This window comes from Raphanus sativus, chromosome 5 (assembly GCF_000801105.2).
Source record: "Raphanus sativus cultivar WK10039 chromosome 5, ASM80110v3, whole genome shotgun sequence".
Taxonomy (NCBI): Eukaryota; Viridiplantae; Streptophyta; class Magnoliopsida; order Brassicales; family Brassicaceae; genus Raphanus; species Raphanus sativus.
In genome coordinates, this window is record NC_079515.1 from 16,575,508 (window position 1) to 16,586,329 (window position 10,822).

Sequence of the window (10,822 nt, forward strand, 5' to 3'; positions counted from 1 at the left end):
AAGCTGCACCCTTGCAAAGACTCTAGTCCTTTCACTTTGATCCTGCGTCACCGGTTTCTGAGTCAAGCATTGTGACTGCTCATGGGTGAGCATTCCACAAGTTTTGCAGTGCTTGAATAGCTTATCATAGTGAATTTGAATCGTGACCTCATCACCATCCTTGGACGCGATCTTCCTGGAGAAAGTAAGCGGCTTCCTAGTATCGACATCAATAAGCATACGACCTGCCGATAGATCAACTGTATCAATATGCCCCAGCCTGCTACCAATGTTTTTAAGGTTCTTGATTGTCCAAAAGTGTAGCGGAATGCCCGTAATCTCCACCCAGAATGGGATCACCCACGGGTAGTCGTCGTGCACCACCGGTTCCCAACGAACAAGTACGAACATACAAAAGTTATAATGGAAAGGACCTTGACTTAGAACGGACTTAAGATCCGTTTCATTTTCAAAGTTCAAAAGGAACTTCCCACTCCCAAGATCATTAGCTGTGATCTTATCTTGCATTCCCCATGTCGCCGGCATTGTTTGAATCAACTTCTCCACGATTTGCTTCTTAGGATTGAGAACCTTGCCAATCAATGATAGCCGGAAATCGCGAATGGTAGGAGCATCCTCTTCATCTGAAAGTTGAATGGGTTCATCAGGATTCTCATAACAAATGCCTTTACCTTTCTCCGCAGCCGTAAGAGCCACACGAGAACGGTTCATCCTTTTCTCATGATCCATTTTGTTTGCTTAACAGGCACGTCAACTTTAAACGAGCAAACACAGATCGTGAATGATGGAACAGAGAAGCCAAGCGTGACAAACACAGGTACTGGCAGAGCTAATCTGAGAACAGAATGTGCCGAGAACAAAGTAAGCAGAGAAGCAATAACAGATCAGATCGTAAGAATCAGATCGTGGTTCCACTCCTTCTTTCTGTGCAAAGGAAATATCGCCAAGCTTATCTGCTGATACAAACCTTGAGAACTGATAACCTAATCGCCAAAGAACGATCAGTTATATGGAGATCACAATCCCAAAGGAGATCATGATCTAGGATTGTATCTTCTTTCTCCTAGGGCTTCCGCCGTTGGTTGATATATGGTTAGGTGTATTGGTAATAGTGTTTTTATTTTTGAAATATGTAAAATTAAATGTTTTCTTAATCTATGTGCATAACCACTAGCCTAAACTGTAGTTATCAATATATTTTGGCGTCCCAAAAATATAAAGAATCTTTGGCGCCTAAAATCCTTGTTTCACGGGCTTTAGTCCAAGGCCGGTCCTGCCGCCTCATGCTGCAGTGTAAGCACTGCTTAGCTTTTGCGCGTTCGCATTTGATATTATTCTTCGTGGAGTATTGGGATTGAACTTCTAAGAAGCTGTGACAATTAAAAGTGGTGATGTCGTATCAAGGGTTTGAGGGTTCCTTTATCCCGGTGGCATGTGACAAATAAGATGCTTCTTTCCTGCATTTGCTTTGCAAGGTTCTAGTGTGTTCTTGCTTTCACTCTGTTTATCTTTAAAAAAAAAATTTATATATTTGACTATTTAAATTTTATTAAATTTGCTTTACTAAAAATATATTTTTAAAATATAAAAAGTAAAACATTTTTGATAAAGAAGAAAAGTTTTAAACTTACTGTAAAATTTTAAAACAAAAAGTTGAAATTGACTTTTTACGAAAAATTCACATATATTCAAACGATAGAAATGATAATGATAAATTATATTTCTCAAAGCTCAAAAATCCTGAAAAGTTCTACAGCTTTGGCGGGCTTTGAAATCTAAACCCAAAATATTTTTTAGACCGGATCGGGCAGGATTAAAATATTTACGAGTTTAGCAGGTTCGGAGCGGGCCGGGCCAGCCCGAATTGACACCCTACTCTAAATATTAGCCTTTGTCTAAATATATTTAATTAAATGTACTAAAATTTAATAACATCACACAATTTCTCAATTTTTTGAAAAAAATAAGTTAAACAATGTCAGAAAAATACACATCAAATATATTCCAAAATTTTAAAAATAAATTTGTATTCAAAATATGCTAAATAAAATTTTAAATGGATATAAATACATCAACATAATTGCCACATGTCTAAACAAATAGTCCTATTAGATCTTAAAGTTAAATTCATCTATTTATTTTATTTTCGAATATATTTGATGTATATACTTTCAATGGCTATATGAATTGATTTAGACACCTAAAAACTTTAAAAATACTTTTAATCTATTTGTAGTATTGGATATTCTATTTTTTGGCGGCAAACGACTATTCTATTACTTAAACTTGAGGTGGTCTGGAAAACCAGACCGAAATAGAACAACCAATAAAATATAACTCTATGTGGAAGGATCTAGCAGTCTTAACTAAAAAATCAGAAAACTGATTATGCGCTCGTGGAACATGGGTTAACTTTAAGTCCGGAAAGCATATCTGCGTGCGGTTCCTTGATCATTGCGATCAGCTCCTTACAATCTGTTCCAAAGCTCTGGCATGTCGAATGCTGAAGCATGTTCTCCATCGCCCACTGCAGTGCTTCTATTTCTAAATGTAAGGCTGATTCTGGTCTATAGATATTTCGAGTCCCCATAAGTTGAACCTTCCCAAAACTATCTATCCAAACCCAACCACTCCAACTGAACTGAGCTGTGGAAGTCCATGACCTATCTATCATACATATGGTACCCAAGTTTATGACTTGGGTCTCCACATTGGTAATATCTTGCATGATTGGTGATCCCATCTCATTTGCATTAAACCAAGCTTGATATTCACTCTCGGCATATCGAACCAACTCCAATGGGTCTCTATCTACCCCCCTGAAAAGCTTATCATTTCGGACCTTCCAAATATACCAGATTATCCAAGGTTAAGGATCCCTGTCTAACTCTGGTTCGACAATGATGTTTTTTCTCCAGAATAGATAATCCATATTGGCGTAAACGCTCGGTAACGGAAAGATATCTTGACTTGTCGGGGTCGCTGAAAGGTACCAGGCTTGTAAAGCCGGTGGACATTCGAATATGGCATGAGTTACCGATTCTTCTGGTTCTCCACATCTTGAGAAATAGTTTTCACACCTCATATTTCACCTTGCTAAGTTTCTAGTAACTGCCACATGACCTGTTGATATATGGTGTTTTATACATCATTGTATATATGTTTTCTAATTGGTTTTCAAGTCTTTATCGAGTCTTTCTAGTCTTTTTCGAGTCATTACAGGTCTGGAGTTGCACTGGATGGGAGATGGACCTGCTGGAACAAAAGAAGCAGAAAACAGTGCAGTTTGGTGATTTTCACGCAGAACAGTCCGATGACTGTTCCCGATCAAGCGGAACAAGCAGACGGAGTGATCCCGCGGTTGTTCCCGACGAATAAGGAAAATACAACATCTCGGGATTTGCCCTAATTATCCTCTTTTTCTCTCCCAGCCGCCTGTGGCTTTGATATATCATATTTTATGTTTTCTCCTTATCATTCTACGCTTTCGGAGACACAAGAAACCATTGGAGACTTTTAGGATTATTGAATTTGCTTATTGCAAAGGGAGAAGGCTTCATCTCTCTCTCCATAGAGAAGATCATCTGAACCCTTTGTTTTCTACTCTGTTCTTATGCAATTTATTTCAGGAATTATGTTTTTGATTTCTTGCATCATGATCGAGTAGTGACCTTGCTCGCCTAGGATTTTTAGGGTGTTGAGGCATGAGCTAAACATAGATAAGCGATCCATAACTGTTCTTCATTCATACTGCTCTTACTGCTTTCATTAAACTGATCACTTGATGTTAGATCACTAGTTCATCACCTAGTTAACCGCTTAGGATGATAACTTGACATGTATTGAATGAGCTTAGTATCCCTAATCAGCGAAAGTAGATATTAGGGTGGTAAGTGAACTGATCGGACCTGTTCTCTAAAGCTTGCAATCGATCCTCATCCCAACGACAGTTAGGTGGTGAGATCGATCTGCAAAGCGATCACTGCCACGACAGTGGAGTGTTCCAGCTGAGTGATCCGAGTTCTAGAAAGCACTTCATCGCGCTTGAATAATTGTTTGGCTCCAATTCAACACCCATTGAAATACCCTAGGCTAGCTCCTTGTTAAATTGAATCAATCTCTTGTTTTTCTTGTTTCCTATCGTCACCTTTTAAACCAAAACAAATATTCTTCTTAGCTTGATTTCGAAACTCATAGAAATAAAGTGTAGACTGGTCCTCTGGATTTGAATCTAAAGTACTATAATTGCAACTGTTAACTTGGCAGTATCAAGGATTCATTTTTAGTGTATCAAGTTTTGGCGCCGTTGCGACGGGGACCAGATTTTTTACCTCTATTTTTCGTTTTCATATCTAGTCTAAGATATCTAACTTGCTCTTTTCTCTTTGTTGCAGCTAATGTTCCAGGTGCATGACCAGTAGACATACTCAGAGCAACGCACAAGGACATTTAGTTACACTCAGCAACCAGGAGCTCGCAAGATTAGAAAGAGAGAACAGACAACAGCCAAGGCCTACCGACACCACCATGGGTGATCACGGCCCTCAGGATGATCTCGCTGCAGCAATGCAACTGATGCAACAGCAGATGCTTCAAATGCAGCATACCATCCAAGCTCAGCAAGCAGCTGCACAACAAGCTGCTCAACAGGCTGCTCTCGCGCGGCAGGAACAAGCAGCGCAGACTGTTCCAATCGGGGAGAGAAACCTTCCGCGGAACATTCCTACTACGCGCTCTGCCATTGTTCCTCCACTTTGCACCCGGCAGGACTTCGAGATCAAGCCTGCTCTGATTGACCTGGTGCAGCGAAAAGTGTTCTATGGTCTCTCTGCAGAAATTCCAATGGAGCATATTGAGAATTTCGAAAAAGTCTGCAGTTTCACTCGTGCGAATGGTGTGCCACCAGACTACATCAAGTGCATGCTATTCCCATTCTCTCTTGATGGAAAAGCTGCACGGTGGTTGAACTCCCTCCCTACCGGCTCTCTCACTTCATGGGAACATGTCCGATCAGCGTTCCTCAACCATTTCTACTCTAAGGCGAGAACAGCTGCATTGAGGAACAAGATCACCTCATTCAGACAGCTCCATGATGAGCCTTTTTGTGACGCATGGGAGCGCTTCAATGACTACCAGAGAGAATGCCCTCACCATGGATTTGATGATGATTACCTTCTGGGCATTTTCTATGATGGAGTGGACTGGAAATACCAAGGTGCTCTAAACTCTTCGAGCAATAGAGACTTCATGACTCAGACCACTGATGGAGCGCTCAAGCTGATTGAGAACATGGCAGCTAGCTCGACCAATGAGAACCAGGAGAGCGATCGCTCCAAGGAAGTCAACAGTGTACACACCCAGAAAATTGATGAGCTGACAGCTAAGGTCGATCAGCTACTGCAGAACAACCAGGCACAAGGATCTGGGTATCAGAACACCACCCCGCAGAGCAATCAGCAAGCTGTTCCAGCCGCGAGTGCTCCGACTGCAGGGAACAGTCCGCCAGATGATCTGAAAAATCTGAACATTATGATGCAGCAGATGCTCCAGAGCCAGCAACTTCAGGTCAAGGCACTGAATCAGATTACCACAGACATCAACACCAGGATGGACAGCATGTTCACCGAGCTGAATTCAAAATATGATACTGTGAGCAACCACATAAAGAAGATTGATGTTCAGCTCGCTCAAACTGCTGAAACTGTTAAAAGACAACAAGAGATCATTCGTGGAAAAAGTGTGATGAATCCTAGGGTTGAGCACTGTAATGCAACCGAGCAGAGACGTGAGAAATCTGAGGAAAAACAAGCGAAACAACTGTTCGCTGAGACTGTTATAGGCGCAGAACAGAGAACAGTGCAGTCTGCTAGCTCTAGAGTGACTGCTCCCGCGCCTGCTCCCGCGACTGCTCCCACGACTGCTCCCGCGACTGCTCCCGCTCCCGACGGATCTACTGATATTCCACCAGTGCGAGTCTATGTTCCTAAGGTTCCCTATCCGATTCCACCTAGACACCTGAAGGTGTTGCCTAAGGTTGATGACCCTGGAAAATTTGCTTTTCCATGTTCCATTGCTGGAGTAGAATTTGAGGAAGCTCTTTAAGACTATGGATCTTGTGTGAATCTTGTCTCAAAGGCGATTGTAGACAAGTTGGGCATTGCTGATGTTGAGCCTTCTCAGGTGACTCTGACTTTTGCAAACTCTTCCAGAGCAGTTCCTTATGGCACTATTCGCAACCTTCCTGTCCAAGTTGGAGACTGTGTTCTCCATACTGAATTTCAGGTTGTTGAGATGAACAAGGATCATGAGATGCCTTTGATCTTAGGAAGGACATTTATGGCTACAGTGGGAGCAATCGTTGATATGCCTAATAAGAGAGTCTCCTTCTCCCACATCAACAAGAATGTCTTCTATCAGGCTGTTCCCACCAGATTTCAGAAACTACACTCCTCTTGCATCTCAGTGTTCAGTGGAGAAAAGCTGAAGGTTGTTCCAAGAAAGGAGCTTGGTAAAAACAGTGAGTTCAAGGAAGTTCTGAATGGAGATCCTCACAATGATACCAAAAAACTCAGTGGGAATGCAAGGGTGAAAGAGAAAGTCCAGAAGAAAAGGGTCAAAGGAGATCCTACTATGACTTTGACACCTCACTGGTGTGATGAAAAATCCATTGAATATGAGGTAAAGTGTAAGGGTACCTCTAAACCTTTCTCTAAAGTCAGAGTTATTCTCACTGATGAGCTGAAAGAGAAAGGAGAAGCTGCTGTGAAAGGATTGTTGAGCAGAGTTTTGAAGCTGAACATGTCTGATTGTGGAGCTTGTTTTGGAACAAGCCCTCATGCTCAACCCGACTGATCCCTGTCACCAAGTCAAGCTAGTGACTTTAACCAAGCGCTTGGTGGGAGGCAACCCACTGGTAAGTGTAAATATAACTCGGTTTTTTTTTTGTTTGCTTATTTTCGTTTTAGTTTATTGAGTTTCAGGTCAAAAAGCAGAAAAATTCGAGATACTTCGAAAAATTCTGGGTTGCAGAAACGGAGCTCCCTGTTCTGCAGGAGCCAAGAACAACCGCCCAGATGAAAATCTGGCGACAGAACACCCAGAATTTTTCGGAGCACCCGCTCCAGGTAAGTATCTCGACCAAAAAAAATTGTAAATTCTTGTTTTCACCTTCTCTCTGATTTATTTTCTCACCGAGACGTTGTGAAGTAAGTCTGGGGGAGGGTCTTCGTCGTTTACTAACTCGTTTCTTTCTTTTGTTTTTCTCTTGAGTCAGTTTGAGTCAGTTTTTAGGATCGAGTCAGTCAAAGTTTTGTGGGAATTAGGACCTTATTCTGTGTTGATCACTAACCACCTTGTGCTTTAGTTGTCTTATTCAGTGACCTTAGCAGTGGCGAAAGACACACATGTGGACCGGAACACCCTGACATATCTCACTTGATTCTCCAGAAGTTCTCAGCCGATCAGGTTACACTGGGTAGACTTAACTCCAAATACTTGAACCTAATCTTGACTGAAATTCTTCTTGTTATGGGCACTAGATCAGGGAAACGAGAACTACACTCAGGACTTCTTATTCTTTCTATCCATCTTGTTGTTCCTGAGTGGCTAGCTCATCTTTAGCTAGTTCCCACCCTGAACCTTAGCCTTTATTCCACCTTCATGCATTTGTTTTCCAGTGTTATATGTGCAGATATGTGCAAAAAGGTCGGAGAGGAAAGGATCGACGCAGCCTCTTACTCGTTACTGCTGCGCAGATTCAGCCAGAAGGAGAACAAGCAGATTAAGGGAGCAACCTCTCCATAACCAATGAGTTGTGCAAGAACACGGGTGGAGAACCAGAATGATTTGAACCAGAAGAACCACCAGTGGCAATCCAAACATCACATGTTACCTCCTTCTTCGTCACCCCACCATCCTAAAAAAAAAAAAAAAAAAAAAAAAAAAAAAAAAATCTTTCATTTTATTGAGCATATGGTGATGGAGAAGGAGAAGAATTCAGGATACACGAGCCATTGGGAAGGTCGAGCAGAAGAGTAGGTATCAATATGAAGGGATGAGGAGCAGACAGATGAGCGGAGCAGTCTGATGATTGTTCCCGAACGAAAAGAACAGTCGCTCCTGAGATAGCAGCTCCTGAGATAGCAAAACGAGTAGGGGGCTGTGGACATTAGGGGTGGGCAAAAAAACCGAACCGAACCGATTGAACCGAACCAACCGAACCGAAACCGATTCGAACCGAACCAAAGCCTATTATCAAACAGTTAGGTTTAAGATTTTCCCAACCCGAACCAACTGAACTGAACCCGATCCGAACCGAACCACGTTGAACCGAACCAAACTAAACCGAACCCATAACCAATGTGCATATAACAATATACAATATACTAAAATGCTAAGACTAAAGTTATTGTTAATTTTATTAAGGATTTTTTTTTAGTTTTCTATTTACTTTAGTTAATTTTTGTTTGATGTTTATAATTTGTTAAAGTTTTTGTTTTTGTTTCAGTTTTACATTATATTTAGTTTACATAGTTTATTTTGTAGAGGTATTATTAACGATGTTTTTTTAATTTTCTATTTATTATAGTTAACTTTGATTTGATTGTGCTCTTATAAATGTTTTGTGTTTCTAAAAGTTTTTTCGGTTTTATATTGAAATTAGTCAACATAATTTAGTTTTTTATAATCGTCAACACGATGATTTTATGACCATGCGTTTGTGTTTTAAAATCGAACCGAATTCAAACCGAACTGAGTTCAAACCGAACCGAAACCGATCCAAACCGAACTAACTATGGTTTACTTTGGTTGGATAAATCATTGAACCGAATTAACCAAACCGAACCGAACCCGAACCGAACCGATAAAATAACCGAAGTGCCCACCCCTAGTGGACATCAATGGAGCCGTCCTCTCACGACTATTTTGCGCGATATCCTGCATCCACTACGAAAAGTTGGTAGCCCCTAAACACTCTTTAGCTCCACCATAAAATTAGCCTGTTCCACACCTAACCCGTCTACCCTGAATAGTGCCTGTGATGAGAAGCTCACGCTGCTCTTAAATGAATGTAAGGAGTTCTGTCTCGATAGTGTTGCTTTTTCAGGTTTGAGATGTAGAGTATGGAGCCGATTTTCGAACAGCAGTCAGTGGGGTTCTGGTAAGGGTGTGTTGTCATAGTTTTACTGCTTGTATGGTTCAGAGATTCGTGGTTAAGGTATGGTTGCTGAGAATAGGAGAGTTCCCACACTTTCAAACCTTTCTCCCTGTTCTTGATACTTGGTCTTGTTCGAGGACAAACAAGGATCTAAGTCTGAGGGAATTGATATATGGTGTTTTATACATCATTGTATATATGTTTTCTAATTGGTTTTCAAGTCTTTATCGAGTCTTTCTAGTCCTTTTTCAAGTCATTACAGGTCTGGAGTTGCACTGGATGGGAGATGGACCTGCTGGAACAAAAGAAGCAGAAAACAGTGCAGTTTGGTGATTTTCACGCAGAACAGTCCGATGACTGTTCCCGATCAAGCGGAACAAGCAGACGGAGTGATCCCGCGGTTGTTCCCGACGAATAAGGAAAATACAACATCTCGGGATTTGCCCTAATTATCCTCTTTTTCTCTCCCAGCCGCCTGTGGCTTTGATATATCATATTTTATGTTTTCTCCTTATCATTCTACGCTTTCGGAGACACAAGAAACCATTGGAGATTTTTAGGATTATTGAATTTGCTTATTGCAAAGGGAGAAGGCTTCATCTCTCTCTCCATAGAGAAGATCATCTGAACCCTTTGTTTTCTACTCTGTTCTTATGCAATTTATTTCAGGAATTATGTTTTTGATTTCTTGCATCATGATCGAGTAGTGACCTTGCTCGCCTAGGGTTTTTAGGGTGTTGAGGCATGAGCTAAACATAGATAAGCGATCTATAACTGTTCTTCATTCATACTGCTCTTACTGCTTTCATTAAACTGATCACTTGATGTTAGATCACTAGTTCATCACCTAGTTAACCGCTTAGGATGATAACTTGACATGTATTGAATGAGCTTAGTATCCCTAATCAGCGAAAGTAGATATTAGGGTGGTAAGTGAACTGATCGGACCTGTTCTCTAAAGCTTGCAATCGATCCTCATCCCAACGACAGTTAGGTGGTGAGATCGATCTGCAAAGCGATCACTCACGATAGTGGAGTGTTCCAGCTGAGTGATCCGAGTTCTAGAAAGCACTTCATCGCGCTTGAATAATTGTTCGGCTCCAATTCAACACCCATTGAAATACCCTAGGCTAGCTCCTTGTTAAATTGAATCAATCTCTTGTTTTTCTTGTTTCCTATCGTCACCTTTTAAACCAAAACAAATATTCTTCTTAGCTTGATTTCGAAACTCATAGAAATAAAGTGTAGACTGGTCCTCTGGATTTGAATCTAAAGTACTATAATTGCAACTGTTAACTTGGCAGTATCAAGGATTCATTTTTAGTGTATCACCTGTTATTAATTACCATATAATATGACATATCCTTTTGGCGCTTTTATCTTCCAGCAAAGGCTTGAAGCTCACTGATACTTGGCTCCAGCACCTCCTTTTCCTCTGGCGGCTTTAATAGATTATGAGCTATCCAATATCTAGATTTAACCGTATACTGATCTTTCCTACTGTAATTCTAGCAGAATGTATCTTGACAATGGGCTGAGCTTATGGCCAAACTCCTTATGAGAGGTATGTCATCCGAACCCACATAATCCTCCAATAAACCAGCGTCCCAGTCTTTCAATACCTGATCTATAAGGTCGCTGACTCTCATGTTTGGGTTCAACACT

General features: G+C 41.0%; 1 non-coding gene across 1 annotated transcript; it reads right to left on the reverse strand.

Annotated features, from left to right (window-relative positions):
- Positions 1-5,052: 5,052 nt before the first annotated feature.
- On the reverse strand, positions 5,053-5,159 carry LOC130495313 (small nucleolar RNA R71). The gene has a single exon (XR_008934585.1). It is a non-coding gene; the product is annotated as a small nucleolar RNA R71 (small nucleolar RNA).
- Between the last annotated feature and the right edge of the window lie 5,663 nt (positions 5,160-10,822).